Source organism: Podarcis pityusensis (genome assembly GCF_964106645.2).
Source record: "Podarcis pityusensis genome assembly, chromosome: 9".
Taxonomy (NCBI): domain Eukaryota; kingdom Metazoa; phylum Chordata; class Lepidosauria; order Squamata; family Lacertidae; genus Podarcis; species Podarcis pityusensis.
In genome coordinates, this window is record NC_138034.1 from 6,913,311 (window position 1) to 6,935,131 (window position 21,821).

General features: G+C 44.9%; 2 long non-coding RNA genes across 4 annotated transcripts; one reads left to right on the forward strand and one right to left on the reverse strand.

Moving 5' to 3' along the window:
• Positions 1–27: 27 nt before the first annotated feature.
• Positions 28–13,769, reverse strand: LOC308484938. 2 transcript variants are annotated; one of them, XR_013990191.1, is made up of 6 exons: positions 13,516–13,769; positions 12,652–12,815; positions 11,091–11,738; positions 2,557–2,770; positions 2,000–2,063; positions 28–349 (listed from the first exon to the last, which is right to left on the reverse strand). It is a non-coding gene; the product is annotated as an uncharacterized lncRNA (long non-coding RNA). The 2 variants fall into 2 exon arrangements; XR_013990192.1 differs by lacking the exon at positions 13,516–13,769 and having other exon boundaries at positions 11,154–11,738; positions 12,652–12,787.
• LOC308484950 lies at positions 11,919–15,223 on the forward strand. 2 transcript variants are annotated; one of them, XR_013990207.1, is made up of 2 exons: positions 11,919–12,259; positions 14,294–15,223. It is a non-coding gene; the product is annotated as an uncharacterized lncRNA (long non-coding RNA). The 2 variants fall into 2 exon arrangements; XR_013990208.1 differs by lacking the exon at positions 11,919–12,259 and adding an exon at positions 12,266–12,602.
• The last annotated feature ends 6,598 nt before the right edge of the window (positions 15,224–21,821 follow it).

A 21,821-nucleotide genomic window follows, 5' to 3' on the forward strand; every position in this document is an offset into this window, starting at 1 on the left:
CCGGAAACCCTCCCCAAATATGCCCCCATGCCCCCTGGAACTTGGCCAGAATATGCCCCCTTAAACTGTCCCAGAATATGCCCCTTTCTCCCTTGAAACTAAAAACCCCCTGGGGGTTCTTGAGAGGTGCAGAGAGATGGAGACTTGGGGGGTACGAATGATGGGTTTTTGCGGGGTGGGAAGGAATGTTTTTGGGATGTGGGAGGCAGAAACCTGAGAGGTGGGCGGGCAGGTGTTATTGAGGGGGGATGGAGGAATGTTTTTGCTTTTGGGTGTAGGTATAAGTGGAGCTTGAAGAAAGAGGGTGTGACAAGTCCCGGCAATGCACTTCGCTCCTTGGTGCAATTTCCTGTGTATAGCAGAAGGAATAAAGCAAAAAACACACACCTTTTCAGTATTTCTGTGGTTAAATTCTCTGGAGCTAGAAGCATGCCTGGATCCTCACTTTGCCTATGTCTGCTTCCTGCTTCCCAAATCCACCCCTGACAATCTCCTGGCATTTTATTGTTATTATCTATACCCTGCCCATCTGGCTGGGTTTCCCCAGCCTCCTTTCTGCCTTGGCTGCTGGTGGGGCAGCAAGAGCAGCAGAACCTCCTGCTGCCTCTCAAGAGAGGATCCCCACTTCTTCAGACATCCCTCTCTGTGGCCTGCAGTTGCATCTACCTATCGGTCAATGGACCAAAGGAGAAATAATGGCTACCTTAACACCCATAATTGTTATCGTCTCAAAACCTGAGCTGAACTGGTGTGCTACCTGTCCCTCGCTCGGATGCAAATGTGGCATGGTGACCGGGAAACACCGAAGTCAACATCTCGAGTGCAAGGAGGAGGAGGAAATGCTTTTGCAGCTCCCACTGATGTCCTCTCTTACAAGAGACAGGGGTTGTTCCTCATCTGATTAAGGCTTTGTGACTCTGTGTCACTCACCAATTGGCTATGGATAGCCCTGAGATGAACTGGGTTGCAGTGCATGAATGCCTAATAGTCGTGTATCCACAGAAATGACCGGAGGAGGAATGACTGCTAGGAGCGCAGAGAGATGAAATGCCCTGGTGCCAATGCAGCAGCACAACCGGATGCCTACCTCTGCCCCAGATGCAACAGAACATGTCACTCCCCTATCAGCCTCTACGGCCACAGCAGGCCACCTTCCAGCAGTTTGACTTCCCCCCAAAAGGACCTTATGTGGGATGTAAACACAGGAGCAGTCAATGACAACATTCCTAGAGTGTACATGTTAGAACATGGGGAGGGATGTCTGTCCAGCAAGCAGGTAAACTTCCTGGGGATGGACTTCCTCCGCATGTGACCAGAGGTGGGTGTGGCCTCACCTGTGCAGGTAATGACAAAAGCACAGGGCAGGCAGCCATCTCTCTCTCTCTCTGCCATTTTCCTTCAATGAGGAAACATCTAAGGATGCCCTCTTTGCTCTCAGCCAAGAGAGGAGATAAGGACTATCTTGCTACAAGATAGATTCTGAATGTATGTAACCTTTTTAAGCTGTCTGCCTTCTGGGATCATATTGTGAACAGAACGTGAGTAAACTCTTTTATACTTTTATAAAGACTGTGTCATGTCTTGTATTTTAAGAGGGAGCAAAGGGGAAATTACCAGAGTAATTATTATAGAGGTTCTAGCGAACCTGTGCACACGTTACCGTTGCGAACTTAAAGGGGAATGTCTATAAACTCTGCTGATATTTTGGGAACTTGTTAGCACAAGTTGGATTAGGATATAATCTCACAATATATCCTCTCCTGCACCCCTGAACATTCCCACACCTCACTCCTCCTTTGTCTCCCGAGACAGCCGGGTGCCTACATATCTTAAAAGGGGCCAGTGAGAGCCTTGGGTGTCAATAAAACCCAAGCACCTGGTTTGTTGTACAGGGCAAATCTCTTAGGAACATCTTTTTTCTAGGGAAACTACAGGTGATGTGTTTCTATGGAAACTAGTAACCTCTCTCCCCTCCCTGCACCACTCAGGATAAACTCACTTGCAAGGCCTCCCCACAAGGCGATGCCTCTTCTTGGGGGCTCTGCCCCCTGGATGGTCTCAAACTGGAAGAAGACAAAAGAAGAGAGGTCGGTTGGCCAAAATAAACTCTGTCAGAGCTGGTAGCCTGGAGGCACCACAGTGGCCAAGGAGGAATGGGCAGCCCAAGAGGAGGTCAGAGTCAGCAGTTTTCCAATTTATTTCATTTATTTTCCTCACCCAGGAAGTGCGCTAAAGCACACTGACAAATGTCAATTTTCCACGCAGTTTTAATACTGTTTGGTTGGGAAACTTTGGGGGGTTTGTACAAATCTTAGGGAAGAAAAGAAAGTAAGACTACTTCTCTGAGCACCAGAAATAGTTAGGAGCACAGCTGGGAAAGAAAGGGAAATAAGCCTCACTAAGTGTAGCATGGCTTCTTTTTAAGCAAGCATATATACAACCAGCCGTGTGGTACCAGAACTACACTGAGATTGCACAAATTCACACATGATCTCAGAAATGGGATTTTGCATTGTACCACCCGGAAACCAGACACTCTTCTTTCTGAAAGCTCACCTTCACATTCTTCAACCCTTTCTCAGAGGCCAAGCATTTCTGAGAATTTATTGTCTGAGTGTACACTACACACAGTCCAGCCGCGTTGCTGAAGTAATCCAATTATGTAGTCATCTTCAATTTGTTCATGCATTTTGAATTCCTTAAAAGTAGCATATAGGGATTGGAGGAGAGCCCCGAAGTCATTGTTGTTGGTGAAGTTGGTCTTAGAAAGCTGATGGGAAGAAACAAAAAATGATCAAATTCTTTCTGGGCTAATACTCAATAAATCATGTTATCCTCTAAAAAGGTATTTGACACCATCCCACTTCCCTGGTCAAATGTGTTTCCCCTCCCCACCACAGGTGTTTCTAACTCTGATTAAGAACAAAACAAAACCTACCTGACAACACATTATTATTACAGGTAAAAAGTCCTTTAAAGTTATTTTAACATATGGCAAATATATCAAAACCTCAGTTTTAACTTCAGTAGTAAATGTATTCTATTTACATTATTTTTGTTGTAATTATGGAAAAAAGGTTTTGATTATAAATCTGGTAAGAGTACAAGCTTTTAAAGTGCTTTTAGGGTTGTGCTGTCGTTCAGTGCTGAGGTTCAGAGACTTCCAGGACATATTCATTAGTTTAGAAAAGATACTACACTAAGATGTGCCAGCGAGGCTATAATGCTAGCACCAGTGCAGGCAGAAAATGAAGTGTCTCTTCACTTCCGGAGGCGGCGCGATCGGCAATGGCTGCCCGATCCTTGTAAGGAGAGGGTAGCTCCGCTGAAAACGGGTCGTCCGCTACGGCGAAGCGGAGACCCATTAAGGAAAACTACAGGCGGCAGCAGCCTGTAGTCTTGGGACCCGGCGGGCGCCAGAAGCAGCCCCCAAAACGTTGAAGGGACCCCGTAAGGGGCTCCGGATCGCGGAGGGGGTAGCGGCGCTGTGGGTCGTTGCGCAATCAACGGAGCGAAGCCGCGTTGCTGTTGCCGGTCAGCGCTGACCTTTCTTCCTGCAATCTTCAAATTCAGAAAAGCTGCAACTCGTGAGTAATTTGGACTTTAAGTAATTTGGACTCTAATTTGGACTCGTGAGTAATTTGGACTTTAAGAATTTTTGGAGACCTTTAAAATCTTGAATTTGGCTGAAAGCGGAGTGACGATAAACAGGAAGCCCGTCTTCCGCTAACACTGAACTTGAAAGCAAAGAACAGGAGGAGTGGAGACTAAAAGCGATGCTTTAATCAATTGCTGGCACCTATTTAAAATAGCTAAGGGCAAAGAGATTTTAAGCTGTTTGCTTTTGGACTTATTTGGGAACAAGGATATCTTTCTTCTGTTGAACCAGTGGATTACAAATTAAATAAGAATCCCAGGTGCTGGAGCTGCCTGAGTAATTGAGCATCAGTCTGCAACATTGGATACTTTGAATTTAGACTTTGAAACATTCTGAGCTGGAACTTGTTATTTTGAAACATCTGCAGTCTAAGCACTGTCTGAAATACTGTTTTGCCTTACGTATACTCTGTAAAAATTTAACTTTGTGGAGGTCGTTGGATGTTGAATTAGAGCTATAATTGAATTGGACTTGACTTTCTCCCTTAAGACATTTTAAGCTCCCTCTAGAGGATTTTGGACTTACAGCAGTGACTGTGTTTTACTTTCCTTTTCCCGGCCTTCTGTTTGACTGTTGCATCTGGGCTTCTACATTCTCATGGGAACAACTCAGTTTGACCTTGGCCTTTAGATAACTTTGGAATGAGTGGAACAAGGAAAAGGGGAAGAACCAAACAAACAACTTTAACTTTATCTGCAGCCTCACAGCGTAGATCATCTGTGCCTGCTTTGCTTTCCACTTTGCCTCCTGAGACAGAGGCGGCCTCCCTGTCACAGGCAGGGGAGGGAGAAACGGAAGAATTACAATTGGAAGATATGGCCTCAGGAGGGAGTGCTTCTGTTTTAGATAAAATTTTTGAAAAATTGGAGGCTTTGGATAGAAAGGCTGATTTGCAAACGGCTAAAATTGACCAGAATACAGAAAGTCTGAATAGATTAACTGGACAAGTTGCACAGAATGTCCAATCCATTGGAGAGTTGAAGGAGGCTGTAGGTGAAAACCGGAAATTGGCTGAGGATACTAGTCAAAGACTGGGAGAATTGGAGAAAGAAGTTAGACCACTCAGCAAACAAGTTGGAGAACATCAGATTCACTTTTTGATGACAGAGCTGCGGAACAGGGAGGCCAACTTGAGGATACGGTCAATACCAGAAGTAGAAGAAGACAATTTAACTGAGTTTTTGACCAAAGAACTTTCCAAGTTTTGGAAGTTAGAGGAAAAAGATTTTAAAATAGTATCTGCTTTCAGGCTTGGAAGATTTAGGAGGAAAGAGAAGCCCAGAGATTGTTTGACTATATTGAGATCCAAGGAGGAAAGGGATAAGATTTTGGGCCTGCACTACGGGAAGTCACTGGACATCCTGGACAAGAGAATTGAAATTTACAAGGATATCCCTAAACAACTGTTGGACCTTAGATCTGACTACACGGAACTAGCAAGATTGTTGAGGAGCAACTCAATTATCTTCAGGTGGGAGTTTCCTCAAGGATTATCTTTTACTTTCAGAGGGAAAAAGATCAAAATTAGAACATTGGAGGATAGAGACAAGTTTCTGGGAGCACACGGAGAAGATCTTCACAAAGGACTTGGAGTACCAGGGCCCGAACCTTCAGGGGAGCCTGCGCCCTCGGATCCTCAGGGACAGGAGAACAAGGTACCACCCCAGCAAGAATAACCAGATTTATTCAGGATGTCTCTGCAGCTTCTGAGCTGGAATATAAATGGCTGCAACAGTCCGGAGAAAAGGAGAAAAATCTTTCACATTTTAAAAAAAGAACAATTGGATATTATTTGTTTACAAGAAACACATGTGATTAGGCTCCACAGAAAAGTGTTAATAAATAAAAGACTCGGCCAGGAATTTATATCTTCTGACATAGTCAAAAAGAGAGGCGTAGTGATTTATGCAAAAGAGAGCCTTTCACCTAAATTTCTGTTTAAAGATGAAAATGGAAGAATTTTGGCAATAGAAATACAACATCAAGGAGAAAAAATTCTAATATTAGGAATCTATGCCCCAAATGAAGGAAAATCGGATTTTTACAAGAAGTTGCATGAGACTATGCTGGATTATCTGGATTACAACAACATCATCATGATGGGAGACATGAATGGAGTCGTATCGACCAATATGGATAAGTCACAGAATCAAAATGTTACTAAAGAGGGAAGACTGCCAAAGACCTTTTTTGAAATGACTGACAATATGGACTGGATTGATATTTGGAGAGTGAGAAACCCCCTGGGAAGAGAAGGAACATTCTTCTCTGAAGCCCAACTGACTTGGACAAGAATCGACCAAATATGGATAACTAGAAGTCTGGCACCCAAGATTAGAAAGGTGGAAATCTGCCCAAAGACATGCTCCGACCACAACGCACTGAGAATGGATATGACACTGATCCCAACCGGCTCCTTTAGATGGAAGATGAATGATGGCCTGTTTAGAGACCAAGAGATTGTAAAGAAGGCCCAAAAAACTCTAAAGGACTATTTTGAGGTTAATATGAACACCAGGGTGGAAAAAAGAACCATATGGGACGCAAGTAAGGCCGTGATGAGAGGGTTCCTGATACAACAGAACACCATAAAGAAAAGATCACAGAATGAAAGGAAGGACAAAATTTTGGAAAAAATTAAAGAGCTAGAGAAGAAGTTAAGATCTAACCCAAAGTCCCAGCCGATTCTACGAGAAATTAAACTTTATCAAGCACAATATTCTAAATTGATAAACCAGGAAATAGAATGGAAGATTAAAATAATGAAGCAAAAAACTTTTGAATCGGCTAACAAATGTGGAAAACTGCTAGCTTGGCAGTTGAAGAAGAGACAAAAACTAAATACGGTAACAAACCTAGAGATTGAAGGAAGAAGCATTCAGAACCCTGGAGAGATCAGAAAGTGTTTTCAGAAATATTTTAAAAAGTTATATACTCAAGGGCCACAAGATGAAATTGAGATTAAACAATTTTTGGAGAAAAATGGATTAGCAAAGCTGTCAGAAGAAAACAAAACAATTTTGAATGCTAAAATAACACGACAAGAGATTGAGCAGGCCATCCAGAACATGAAACAGGGCAAATCGCCAGGGCCAGATGGGCTGACCTCCATCTACTATAAGACATTGAAAGACTACCTGATACAACCATTGTTGGAGGTCAGCAATGAAATTATGGAGGGGAAGAAGGCGCCGGAATCATGGAAAGAAGCTTTTATCACATTGATACCAAAATCGGAAAGTGAAAAGACACAATTAAAGAACTACCGTCCCATTTCCCTTTTAAATGTGGATTACAAAATATTTGCAGATGTTTTGGCACGTAGATTTAAGAAAGTTCTAAATGAAGTAATTCATAAAGACCAGGCAGGCTTTCTCCCAGGTAGACAAATGTATGCTAATACAAGGAACATCATAGATATATTGGAACTTTTGCAAACAAACATAAATACTAAAGCAGTTTTAATCTTTATAGATGCGGAGAAGGCCTTTGACAACATATCCTGGAAATTCATGAAAGGGAATTTAAAAGAAATGGGAGTGGGACGGGGGTTTGAGAATGGGATTGAGGCAATATACTCAGAACAAAAGGCTAAACTGATAGTTAACAATGTGGTTACAGAAGAGTTCAAAATTGAAAAAGGTACACGACAAGGCTGTCCGATTTCCCCACTATTATTTATCTCGGTTCTGGAAGTGCTCCTGAATATGATTAGAGGGGATCGGCTGGTGGAAGGGATCCAGGTCGGAGCGAAACAATATAAACTTAAAGCGTTTGCAGATGACCTAGTTTTGACATTACAGGAGCCGGAATCTAGTACGAAAAGAGTATTACAACTGATTCAAAACTTTGGTCGAGTGGCGGGATTTAAATTAAATAAACAAAAAACCAAGGTATTGGGGAAAAATTTGACAGATACTGAGTCGGAACGGTTTCAGAGGGAGACAGAGTTAACGGTGGTCAAGAAAGTGAAATACCTAGGGGTAAACATAACAGCAAGAAATCTGAGTTTATTTAAAGATAACTATGAAAAATGTTGGTTAGAAATTAAGAGAGACTTGGATAGTTGGTCAAGATTAAAACTTTCTTTGTTAGGCCGAATAGCTGCCATCAAGATGAATGTATTGCCAAAAATGTTATTTTTGTTTCAGACACTACAGATTGTAGACAAGACAGAGTGTTTCCGGAAGTGGCAGAAAGATATTTCTAAGTTTGTCTGGCAGGGCAAAAAGCCCAGAATTAAGTTTAAGATATTAACGGATGCAAAAGAAAGAGGGGGCTTTGCCCTGCCAGACCTAAAGCTGTATTACGAAGCGGCAGCTTTCTGCTGGCTAAAAGATTGGCTACTTCTTGAAGATACGGATGTATTAGATTTAGAAGGTTTTAATAATGCATTTGGATGGCATGCATATTTATGGTATGACAAGGTTAAGACAAACAAGGCCTTTAAGAACCATATTGTCAGGAAAGCAGTATTTAATGTCTGGATAAGATACAAAGACTTATTGGAGAATAAAACTCCGAGGTGGCTGTCACCCCTAGAGGCTAAGGCCCGAAAAAGAGCCAATATGGAGGCCAACTGGCCAAAATATTGGGAGATATTAGAAAGAGATGGTAACAATTGGAAATTGCAGAGTTTAGAGAAAATGAAAGATAAAGTGCGGGACTGGTTACACTACGCTCAGATTAAAGAAGTATTTAAAAATGACAAAAAGTTAGGATTCCAGGTGGAGAAGTCAAAGCTGGAAACTGAACTGTTAGAACCTAAGACTAAAGTACTTTCAAAGATGTATAATTTGTTGCTGAAATGGAACACACAAGACGAAATGGTCAAATCGGTTATGATAAAATGGGCACAGGATATTGGGCATAATATTATGTTTGAAGACTGGGAAAGGTTATGGACCTCTGGGCTGAACTTCACTGCATGTAATGCTTTGAAGGAAAATGTAATGAAAATGATATATAGATGGTACATGACCCCAGTTAAATTGGCCAAAATATACCATTCGTCTGATAATAAATGTTGGAAATGTAAGGAAAATGAAGGAACCTTTTTTCACCTCTGGTGGACTTGCCCGAGAGTGAAGGCCTTTTGGGAGATGATATATAATGAGTTAAAAAAGGTGTTTAGGTACACCTTTACTAAGAAACCGGAGGCCTTCCTCTTGGGCATTGTCGGCCAGAGTGTGTTAAAGAAGGACAGAACATTTTTCATGTATGCAACAACAGCAGCAAGGATACTGATTGCTAAGAACTGGAAAACTCAAAATCTACCTACGTTGGAAGAATGGCAGATGCAGCTGATGGACTATATGCAACTAGCCGAGATGACCGGCAGAATTCGAGACTTGGGAGAAGAGAGGATGGAAGAAGACTGGAAGAAATTCAAGAGTTATCTGCAAAAGTATTGTAATTTGGCCGAATGTTGATTAGGATGTCAGAGTAGAAGTAATTGTCTACCACTAAATAAGATTTAAGTTTAAACTATATGCTAATGATCAAATCCAAGATTACGAACAAAATGATAATTTGTTTGGAAACAATTTTTTAACGATGCAAGTGTGTGCGGGAGGCGTGGGGGAGTCCAAAGTAATGATGAAAAGATGTCAAATAATTAATGTTATTTGTTTAAATATGTCTATGTATTGAAAAACTTGAATAAATATATATTAAAAAAGAAAAAAAAAAGAAAATGAAGTGTCTTGAAAAAGAAGTTCAAGGAAATCAGTTCCTACATTCAGCAGTAAAGCCCAGGATGATGCTTTTCTACCATAAGTTGGCAACCATCCTTCTACTCTAGAAATATGTGACTATGGACTATTCTGAGGTATCAGTGTTCCCAACCAAAGTCAAGGGACAAGCCCCAGCACAACCACAGAGGCAACATCCAGGCAAACCTCATCACCCAGACCAGGAACATCTGGCCTGACAACAAAGACTTCTTCCTTACTTGGGACCCCCAAAGTAGGGATCAATGCCAACTCTGCCACTAGTATGCAGCACTCTCGTTTCTCAACTGGCACCCACAACTGCCCTTTCCTAGACGGCTGCTGCTTGCAAGCTGCCACATCCTATCTTGAACAGTTTGTGCTTTCTCACTCCATGGGTGTGTCCCACTGTCGGGGGGGGGGGGTTCTCTCCCACCTTGGTAGTTCTACAAAATGTGCAAAAGTGAACCAAGCATGTCGAATATGAACAAAGAAAAGCTCGTTCAAAAATCCAAATGTCAAAAAACATAGGTGGTGCACCTCCGGGGTTGAAGTCAAACTCTAGGAGAGTTACAGTGCCTGCTGTGACCATAGAGACATTGGCATTTCTCCTCCGGTCACTGCTGTGGATGAACAAGGATTCCCAAATGATGAGGTTAATGTTGCCAGCATTTCCTTGCTCTCACTTACTTGTTAAGCTGCCAAATTAAAAAGCAAAGACACCTGCTTCAAGGAACATGCACTCTAAAATGATACAGGGAGAGAAAATCTGCCTTTACGTTGTGCCTGCTGACACACCAACTCTGCATTGCAAATGTGACATGAAGGCTGGCAACATTAATCTCATCATGTGGGAATCCTTGTTCATCCACAGCAGTGACCGGAGGAGGAAGGACTGCTGGGAGAAGCGCAGAGAAAAGAAATGCCAATGTCTCTACAGTCACAGCAGGCACTGTAGCTCTCCTAGAGTTTCACTTCAACCCCGGAGGCGCACAGAGGGGTGCCAACCACCTATGTTTTTTGACATTTGGATTTTTGAACGAGCTCTTCTTTGTCCATATGCGACACGCATGGTTCATGTCATCAAAAGTCCAATCATGTCTTCTACAGAGTTTCTGCCTTCTGCATAGCTGGGAATCGCAGTGGAGAAGGGGTTATATAGTGGAGAGGGGTGTCGGAGGGAAAAGTCGGCGGCTAATGCACTTAGGCCCGCGCTTCGTTCGGGGGTGCCGCCTTTTGAAAAGGTTCTTAAGCCAGGGACACGCGTGCGTGCGTGCACACGTGTGGCGAGAAAGCCGCGTCAGAGAGAAAAACAACAACACGTGGAGAAGCTGCGTCACGTCTCCGGCTAAGGAAGCGCAGCGAGGGAAAGAGGTTCGCAACTAAGCGCATAAAAACCGGGGAAGAAAGAGGGGAAATCTGCAAGCGGAGGTATGTGGCAGTGGAAGGGGGGGGGGGGAGAAACACGTGCGCGGACGACGGTGGCCGAGAGGAGTCACGGCGCGCGCCAAGCGGTGGCAGCTGCGCAGGCGCACCTCTCTCCTCAGCGGGCGCGCGCGCATCCCCTCTCACGCAGCGAACGACCGCCGGCCGAGCGAGGCCCGAGGGGCGTGTATCGGCGCCTCACGTACCGAGGGGCGCGCGACCACCTCGCGCCCCCGCCACGGCTATGGCCGGCGCGCCGCCCGCGCCTCAGAAACCACCTCCTCCTCCCCTCATACTTTGTCACAATAAAGCCCGACGAGTTGCTTCATCCGCCAGTGCGGGGCCGTGGAAACATCCACCTGCTCAGGGAAGGGAGCCATCTTCTCTCCTCCATATACAGAAAGAGACCCGGGCGCTCTCGCTCGGCAACCGCGGCCAGAGACGCTGTCCCTTCTGCGCGTGCGCCCCGCTTCCAACCGCCGCTCTCGCGGCCCGGGCGGCAGTTGGCGCAAGGGCAACGGTCATCTCTCTCCACAGTTTTGTCTGGCGTTTCAAAAACCCGTTGCTTTTTTTCTGGGGGGACGCAGGGGTACACATACCCCTAAACATTTTGTGAATCTAAATTTGGTCTCAATGAGGGGCAGTATTTCAACATGAGTAGTAAAATGAGAATACCCCTAAATATTTTTTTAAAGGGAAAAAAGCCTGTTCAGGAAGAGATGAACATGCACAAAAGAAGAGAAAGTTGGCTATCAGGAGAAATTACGCCTCTTTGGTCTCTCTAGAATAATTCTCTCTCTCTAATGTTTGCCTGTCTTATCATGTGCTGTACATACTCGGGAGAAGTTAATGGATTTGGTCTCAGTGCTGCCTCTTGCCAGTAGAGGACATCTGCATCACACAAATGGATTTTGCTTTTATACTTGAGGGAGGTGGATGAGTAACTAAGGGTAGATAAAAAGTGTGCATATCAGTGGCCTACGTTATTATTATTATTAATTGTTGTTGTTTAGTCGTTTCTGACTCTTCGTGACCCCATGGGACCAGAGCACGCCAGGCACTCCTGTCTTCCACTGCCTCCCGCAGTTTGGTCAAACTCATGCTGGTAGCTTCGAGAACACTGCCCAACCATCTTGTCCTCTGTTGTCCCCTTCTCCTTGTGCCCTCCATCTTTCCCAACATCAAGGTCTTTTCCAGGGAGTCTTCTCTTCTCATGAGGTGGCCAAAGTATTGGAGCCTCAGCTTCAGGATCTGTCCTTCCAGTGAGCACTCAGGGCTGATTTCCTTCAGAATGCAGAGGTTTGATCTTCTTGCAGTCCATGGGACCCTCAAGAGTCTCCTCCAGCACTATAATTCAAAAGCATCAATTCTTCGGCGATCAGCCTTCTTTATGGTCCAGCTCTCACTTCCATACATCACTACTGGGAAAACCATAGCTTTGACTATACGGACCTTTGTTGGCAAGGTGATGTCTCTGCTTTTTAAAATGCTGTCTAGGTTGTAGGTGTGCAGTTTACTTTATATTTAATCCTAGAACAGCTGGAATTTCCCATTGCAGAACAGGAAGATGGCAATGGATAGGGGGAAATGATATAGTGTGAGCTGGGAAAATAATTGTTTTCCAGTATTGCCCAAATCTGATAGGTTTATTTTAAAATCCATGGTTGTAGAGCACACCCACACACCCAAAAAAAGAAATGGCGCAGGGGAGGGGGGAAGGCGGGAGGGGGATGTCTTCAATGGCTGCAAATCCCAGGCAACCAAACGGGGATCCTCCAATTTGTGGGTCAAAGTCAACCTCCCAGGCGGTCTGTTTAACTTTGGCCCACAAGGCCATTTTTCCAGCGTCACACTCACCCGGTCCATGGGAGATGATGAATTGGGCAGGAGTTTGGGATCCATCTTCAGTTAGCTGCGTAGACAATAACCCATTGGGCTGTCATACTTACCAACAACTGCAGCTTAGTCGAACTCAGCCCAGTGTTCCGGGGTGTAGAAGGGTATCAGAGGTAAGGGCAGAGCTGGGAGGGGGGCAAAAAAGGGTCTCTTAGAGGGTGGGGAAGGGAACATACGGAAGGATCTTTTCCGGGCGGGATTGGGGGGGAAGGGTTTCAGGGGGCAGGGGGGCATATTCAGGGGTGGGCTGAAGGGAGAGGGAGCAGAGGAGTGGGACAAGGTTCGAGGGGGACTCAGGGCGGAGGGGGATTTCTTCGGGGAAGATTTTAGGGGGGAGGGGGATATTTGTGGAGGGGGGAAGGGGCAAGCAGGGAAGAGGGGAGGGGGATGTTTTCAGCCACCTCAGGGGGGAGGGGGCAAATTCGGGGAGGGGGGAAGGCGGGAGGGGGATTTCTTCGGGGAAGATCTCAGGGGGGAGGGCAGCAGATTGCGGCAGGGGGCAGATTGGGGGAGGGGGGCAGGGAGGGATGGTCTGGGTCCTGGGCAATGGGAGCACTGGTGCCTGCAGCAAGATATCTCTCTATCCGTCTGCAACTGCCTTGGAGTTCTCTGGCGTCTCCAGGGACACTGGAACCCCGCCATTGTGACACAAATGGCTGCAAATCCCAGGCAACCAAACGCGGATCCTCCAATTTGTGGGTCAAATCAAATATCTTTAATACGGTCAATGACCAGCAAGCAATTTATAAAGTAAAATATGGCACTATAACCCAGAGGTCTGTTTAACTTTGGCCCACAAGGCCATTTTTCCAGCGTCACACTCACCCAGTCCATGGGAGATGATGAATTGGGCAGGAGTTTGGGATCCATCTTCAGTTAGCTGCGTAGACAATAACCCATTGGGCTGTCATACTTACCAACAACTGCAGCTTAGTCGAACTCAGCCCAGTGTTCCGGGGTGTAGAAGGGTATCAGGGATAAGGTCGGAGCTGGGAGGGGAGCAAAAAAGGGTCTCTTAGAGGGTGGGGAAGGGGACATACGGAAGGATCTTTTCCGGGCGGGATTGGGGGGGAAGGGTTTCAGGGGGCAGGGGGGCATATTCGGGGAGGGTTTCAGGGGGCATATTCCAGGGTGGGCTGAAGGGAGAGAGAGCAGAGGAGTGGAACAATTTCTGAGGGGTCCTCAGGGTGCAGGGGGATTTGAAAACGCTCCATATGAAGGGAGAAGAGCAGGGAGCCATGTTTCCCCAATTGCCTTAAGCTGTATGCTCCAACTATACTTGAACTGGGTCTGGCAGCTCAATGACAGTCGTGTAGTGATGCAGGTACTGGTCCCATTGTGCTGTCATACTTACCAACAACTGCAGCTTAGTCGAACTCAGCCCAGTGTTCCGGGGTGTAGAAGGGTATCAGGGGTAAGGTCGGAGCTGGGAGGGGGGCAAAAAAGGGTCTCTTGGGGGGGGGGAAGGGGACATACGGAAGGATCTTTTCCGGGAGGGATTGGGGGGGAAGGGTTTCAGGGGGCAGGGGGGCATATACTATCCCACCTGGCTGGGTGCTGAGCATGAAAGGCAAGAGTCACAACACAAGGGTCTTTCTCACAGGACCTGAACTGCCCATTTGTCTACATCGTTCATGCACAGCTTCCAGTTACAATTAATGAGGAAAGGGCAAAGGAACTGGATGTGTTAAAGAAGATAAGAAGGGTCCTTCCAGATCATTCCAAAGGCTCATCTTAGTCCAAAATCCTGTGTTCCTACAGCGACCAACCACCCACTATCCTCAGCTGTTAGCTGGGCTTTTTGATTCTGAATGATGTGGTTTTAATTCCACCTTGAGGACTAGTTCAGTTGAGAAGCTGCCTAGAAAACTTAATGCAATGAAAAAGGGACAGATCACCTGCAGCCTCCAGATCAATATGCACCTTGTAGGAACTCATGCTCCCCGACTTGTTCAAAATAAATTGAACTTCCTAAAGACCGCCTTATAAGATACCGAAGAGAAAAGGAGATAAGGTGTCAACATTGAACCCAGCGACTGAGCCCCAAGAATCTAAGGTGTCCAGAGGAAAAAATAAATTATGAGTTCCAAGGAATTCCAATTGAAGGAATCCATCAATTCATAGTCTAACCACAAGAGGGAGATCAAGAAAGGATCACTAAGCTGCAACTCTCCAGACTTAACTTCCATCTAGAGGGAAATGAAATTTCAGAACCAGATTCAAAATTCCTTAACATGCTCAAATCATGATATTGGACATCAACATTCACATTTCAGATTCAAATGGATGTCAAATTACAAAGTTTGATTGTTTGGGCTCTCTCATTTTCAGCCCACTCCACAGAAATGTTTCAAATTTTTTGACTCAAGGCAGTTCCTGTCAACCCAGTGAAAACGCCTGATGTTTGCTGCTGCTGTTGCTTTCAGTCTGCAAACGATAATGAAATAATGTTCCCCGCCGCAAACCACCACCATTTGCACTGTGATTCCTTTGCACTGAAATGAATGGGATGGAATAAAGTAATGAAACTCAAGTTATGTAAGATCCTCCGTTCATGGCTGCAGCTGCAAGCAGAGGATCCCGACACCGGCAGCAAACCGCTATGTAAGGCGCATGTGCAGCATCACATGCATGCACTGTACGTAACGCCGCCACACATGCGCTGTACATAGTGGTTTGCTGCCGGCGCCACTTGAGCGCCGTACGGATGGCGGTGGGGTCCCTCCATCGCCACTACAGCTGCATGTAGAAGATCCTCTGCTCGCGGCTGCAGCTGTCCATACAGCGCTGGAGAAGTGCCTCCGGCAAACCTCTATGTACAGCGCATGTGCGGCGTTGCTACGTATGGCGCATGCAGCCTGCACATGCGCCGGGTGTCACGGCGCCTTCGTTCACCCCTGGTTATCAGAACACTTTCTGAATCCCAGCAGATGTACTTTCAACAAATTCTTTATCTTTATCATGCCAAGTCGCTTCTGGAGCACTGCATAATATAATTAAAAATAGCATTGTTAAGTATGAGAAATAAGGAGTGGTGTAAGCTTTTATAGACTGCAATTCAAAGTGTAGTGACGTTACATTACATTAAGAGTTGATGCATTTTCTGTAGTGATGCCAGAGAGTAAATGCACCCACACAAAATATTTTCCTTTACATTGGTAAGGCTGGAGTCGTAAAACAAGCATATATCAAAATGCAAAAGAAAGAAGGGCAAATGGGACAAGTTTTTCACTCACCGAAGCCCCATAAGTAATTGCTTTGCTGGATCCAGCCAAAGACCTTTCTAGGTGCCGACAAGCTCTCAAAAAGGGCATAAAGGGCAGTGATTTCATCTGTATTTAGAGAAAAGGGCTAAGATTCAGTGTTAGGGTAGACTCATGGAAATCCATTGGTATACTCTGAGTATGACTTCCAGCTTATCCAGTGGGACTAAAAACTAAAAACTGTTCTTTAGCGCTCAACTCAATTTGGCTTGCCATTTGTTCTGATCTACTGCTAAAGAGCAGTTTTGGAAAGGGGGAAAAACCATTCAGACTCCTGCTCTCTAAACACGGCACAAACAGAAGTGCGGACAAGCCCCTTAGATATCACACGTGACATTCTGTTTAGCTACAGTGGCTAACAGGTGTTGACAGACCTCTCTAAATTATTCCATTAACTTGATTAAGATAAATACCGTACTTTTCTGTGTAGGTTTTTTTACTTAACAATTATGTGAAAAACTGTGGGTTGTCTTATACACGAGGCAATCTCCCCCCTACATTTCTTAAATTGGACTCCCTTAAAAATAGGGGGCATCTTATACATGGGGCGTCTTATACACAGAAAAATATGGTAAATAAGCAGATGCCCATCCCTACCTTTTAAAGTCAGTTATTTCCACATTTTCTTGTATGAAGAAAAAAATGCTCAGCTATTCTAATCAATGGTTTCTTTAATCTATTTGTATACCATCCTGGCATACGTTATTGCACACAAGGAATGTGAAGCACGTAAGTTTTAAAACAGTCACACACATGCACTAAAACAGAAAAAATGACTAATATTAATATTAAAAGGAGGAAGCAGGTGAAGTAGGCAAGGGCACCGCTGTAGAAAACCCCAATTCTCACTATTATTCACACAACCTCAGAAGTTGTGTGTGTGTGTGGGGGGGGGGGGTCCTGAAGAAAATTCAGAGTCAATACACACAGAAAGAGGGAGGGGGAGAGAAAGTGTGGACAGGGACTTTGGAGAAGAAAGAAAGGAACTTGAAGCAATTTGCAGCTTACCACTAATTCTAGGGGGATGCAGGTGGTGCTGTGGGTTAAACCACAGAGCCTAGGACTTGCCAATCAGAAGGTCGGCGGTTCGAATCCCCGCGACGGGGTGAGCTCCCGTTTCTCGGTCCCTGCTCCTGCCAACCTAGCAGTTTGAAAGCACGTCAAAGTGCAAGTAGATAAATAGGTACCACTCCGGTGGGAAGGTGAACGGCGTTTCCATGCGCTGCTCTGGTTCTCCAGAAGCGGCTTAGTCATGCTGGCCACGTGACCCGGAAGCTGTACGCTGGCTCCCTCGGCCAATAAAGCGAGATGAGCGCCGCAACCCCAGAGTCGGCCACGACTGGACCTAATGGTCAGGGGTCCTTTACCTTTACCTTACTAATTCTAGGAGGTAGAAATTGCTGTTGTGGGTTCCAGCTCATTTCCCTATAAAAATGATTGTTCAAGTAGAAGCTGTCCAGATTGCTTTGGGGAGGTGCATGACTTTCATAAGTCATGTATTAATCTTGTAAACATTTGTTTCTAAACCGACATTTGCTGAGGTCATGCCAAGTAAGGGCAAGAGGAGACTTGAAAGGGAGAAGTCGCTTTGCCTGTATATTCTTCTCCCACACCTGTTCCTACTATTCCCCCACTCCCACCATTGGGTTTATTTCTGTCTTCAGGCCATAAAATAAATCATAATACAGTGGTGCCCCGCAAGACGAATGCCTCGCAAGACGGAAAACTCGCTAGACGAAAGGGTTTTGCAGTTTTTGAGCTGCTTCGCTAGACGAATTTCCCTATGGGCTTGCTTCGCAAGACGAAAACGTCTTGCAAGTTTGTTTCCTTTTTCGTAAAGCCGTTAATACCCAGGGTGCATTGCTTGAAGAGGTGCAGTTGCGACTTGACTTCGAGGAGCAACTCATAGCACGCGGTGTGGTAGCCTTTTTTGAGGTTTTTGAAGACTTTGGTGATTTTTGAAGCTTTTCCAAAACTTATTTTGCAGCCATTTGGTAAGTTAAACTTTTAAAACTTTTTTGGGGGTTTTTGGATTTTGGGTTGGGGTGTTTGGAATTCAAGGACTTGGTGTTGGGGAGGGGTTTGCAAGAATCTGGAAGCTTGTGTGGTTTTTTTCTGAATTTTTATGATTTTCTGTGACCATTGGGCCACTCTGCTGTTTTTTAAAAAAATTTCTGGATTTGAATTTCTATGTGGTGGGTGTGACTTTAAAGAGCACTTAATAAACTCTTGTTGTACCAAATTTGGCTTTGTTTGGACTTTTTTTGACCGTAGGAACGCATTAATTGAATTTCAATGCATTCCTATGGGATTTCGTGCTTCGCAAGACGAACAATTCGCTAGACAAAAAAACTCGCGGAACGAATTAATTTCGTCTTGCGAGGCACCACTGTAATTTCCCTAGCCACTCTGGGCGGCAATAATAATTCTATTATTTGTGAGTGGTGGTGGTAGGGTTGGTGGACTTGTATGGAAGAATGCTTCCCTCTGATCCTCTGCAAAGGCCTTCCAGTCCCAACCCATGTAAGTATTACAAATCAAACATAGGCCTGGGAACTCTGCATTTTCTTTGCAATGTGAAGCTCTGCCCTGAAACTCATTTGGACTGCCAAGATATTGCTAAGCATCATGCAGCAGTTTCCTTACACAGTTTCCTTGCACAATTTGGAAATGGAATGTGAGGTGATTGCAAAGAAGCCAATCAACAAGTTTGTTGTAGTGTTTGAACTACCTTAGATGCTTCTATGGAAACAGGATATTTGAGTGTTGCTGTAAAACATTTAACGTCTGTTTGATGAACGTGGAGCCAGGAAGGAAAATTATAACGCAGTAAGATTTGGCCCTGCAAACCACATTTGTGAGAAGCCTGAAAAGGAATCTTGCTGCTGTACCAGGGTTTCAGGACTTGCACCCCGTAACCCTAAACATATTACGTTTGTAGGGGGAAAAATAATTGACAATGGCCTCATTTTGGTCCTGAGCCACCTCTAGCTGAATATGACTAGTCGTGCAACAACAGCAGATACTACGATGGTGCGCTATTTTTGCTACTTTTATTTGCAAAAGCATTTCCTCTAATAGCAAATTTGGGTGGTTGAGTGCCTGCCAGTCAATCAGAAACACCCAAAGATAAGATTGAGGTCCCTCCTTGGAGAACAAAGGTCTCAGGGATGGAAGGTGTTACGCAAAACGATCCCTTTGAAAGGACCCATTCCTTGTTACATGAACAGTGGTCCTCTCATGCAGAGGGTGGGAGGTGGTAGTGGGTGATCCGAGGACAAGGGACATAGGTAGCTGGGTGAGTGATGGCTGTGCAGGCTATATACCGTAGTAGCCTGAATATAAGCCTCACTTCCCTCTCCAAATTCTGACCATGAAAAGTTAAAGTGCGGCTGAAATTCTCGACCTTACAAAAAAGGGCTTTTACGATATCGCTGCTGAAACAGACATACGGTAAAACGGAACAGGTGTGAGTGCCTGCGGAATTTTAAGGGAGTGGCTTATATTTGGGTGTTGTCTTTCTCCTCTTTGAATGTTAAAGGTGCTGCTTATATTCAGGTGCGGCTTATACTTGGGCCAATACAGTAGTAGTTGTGCCTGCCTGGCACGAAAGTTGTGGATATCATGAGAGCCAGTGTGGTGTATTGGTTAAGAGCGGTAGTCTCGTAATCTGGGGAACCAGGTTCGCGTCTCCGCTCCTCCACATGCAGCTGCTGGGTGACCTTGGGCTAGTCACACTTCTCTGAAGTCTCTCAGCCTCACTCACCTCACAGAGTGTTTGTTGTGGGGAAGGAAGGGAAAGGAGATTATGAGCCGCTTTGAGACTCCTTTGGGTAGTGATAAAGCGGGATAACAAATCCAAACTCTTCTTCTTCTTCTACATGCCATTTACGTAGCTTGATAGAGGGTTGAGTCAGTGGTTGTGGTGAATGACGCCAATTACACTGGGAACATGTAGGATGGAGGAAGAGAAACAGCTATAAAAAGGAAGAGAGAGCCATTTGATTATCCAGGCAGGCCATTTCCTGGCTCACACTTGAAAAGATATTGTTGCACCCCAATCTCAGAGCAGAGCAAGATTCCAGGCGGTTCCAATTGCTCCTCCAGGGTTTTAGTATCCTTGGAATGAGAGACAGTGGAGAAGGTGGTGCCTTTATAATATATGGTGAAAAAGGTAAAGGGACCCCTGACCATTAGGTCCAGTCATGGACAACTCTGGGGTTGCGGCGCTCATCTTGCTTTACTGGCCGAGGAAGCCAACGTACAGCTTCCGGGTCATGTGGCCAGCATGACTAAGCCGCTTCTGGCAAACCAGAGCAGCACACGGAAACACCGTTTACCTTTCCGCCGGAGCGGTACCTATTTATCTACTTGCACTTGACGTGCTTTCGAACTGCTAGGTTGGCAGGAGCTGGGACCAAACAATGGGAGCTCACCCCGTTGCGGGGATTTGAATCGCCAACCTTCCGATCGGCAAGCCCTAGGCTCTGTGGTTTACACCACACTGCCTCCCGAGTCCCCAGAGTTGGTTTGGATTCCATAAAAAAAAAGTTGTTAAAGTTGGTTTGGATTTCATCAAAAAAATTGCTGTGTCTCCCAGATTGCAACAACAGTCAAGGTTTGATGGGGTTTGATGAGGCCCTAAGCTACTGAAGGAAATGGGGCCCTTTATATGTCCAGCTGTCCTTTGTCAACAACAAATTGTCACTGTTTTTGTGTTGAATATATGCTATATGGTAACTTATGGACCTAATAGGAGCCTACACAACACAAAACACTGTTGCTATATGTAGGTTTTGTTTTATTTGTTTTTTTATCTTATATTTTAGAAATGTACATCCAGGGTTTTTTTCCCTTTAAATTTTTTGGGGCCCCCAAGAGAGTGGGGCCCTAAGCTATAGCTTGTTTAGCTTATACGTAAATCCGGCACTGACAACAGTCTACTTATTTTTCCTGCAAACATCTTTCAAAGCCCAATCTGGCACTCAGTTACATGAAGAGGCCGGTACATGTGGAGAAACTTGTCTGCAAACTGGGTGCACTTTTAACCTGACAGATAAAATAGATTTTGACTATGTTGTAAGACCTGAGAGCAGGGCCCCCTCCCTGTCCTGCTCTCATTTTCCAAACCCCCCTCAGCCAAAGGCTCAAGTGCAGTCCATTATTATTTTTCTTTTGCAGTGACTTGCATAGCAAAGTCCAGCTGATGTGTCTGCCTTCTGACTTTATATCCACATGGTGAGTTCAACTGGAACCCCACAGACTGATTACATTTATCAAAATTGGAGAAAGATAACTTGCGCGATCAAAGGCTGATCTAAATCAAAACTAGTGAGGTGGCACCGGCCCTCCAAACTTCCTATGCATGTAAACTTTGCACCTCCTCATCACAACACTTTTCAGCCAGTGCTGCTTAAGGGCAACCAAAGCTGGCCTTGGAGTGAGATCAAAACGTTTGCTGCCACGAACTGAGTTTCAGCTTTATAAACTGCAGTGTGCTGATTTTTCCACTGGAAGGCAAGAGGCGGCTGGAAACAGGTTGGAATTGCAGTTGACATACAGTTTAGGGTTTGAACCTCTGGGTCCTTCGTGCATCCCATTTCGTTTGCACTAAAATACATTTTTGTTCAAGCACTATTAAGCAAATATTTCAATATTTGTTTAAAAAAATAAGTAGGCAGCGGGTATTTTAGCACAATGTTATTGGAATGCTCTACTGTTAAGCTGCTTAACAGTCTCAGAATTGACTGTGAGTTGCTATTAGCATGAGATACAGCTCAAATTGTACTATTTTATATTGATTGTTGCTTTGAATTAAACAATCAATATAAATTAGTACAATTACTGCCTGAATCTGATTTGGATCTG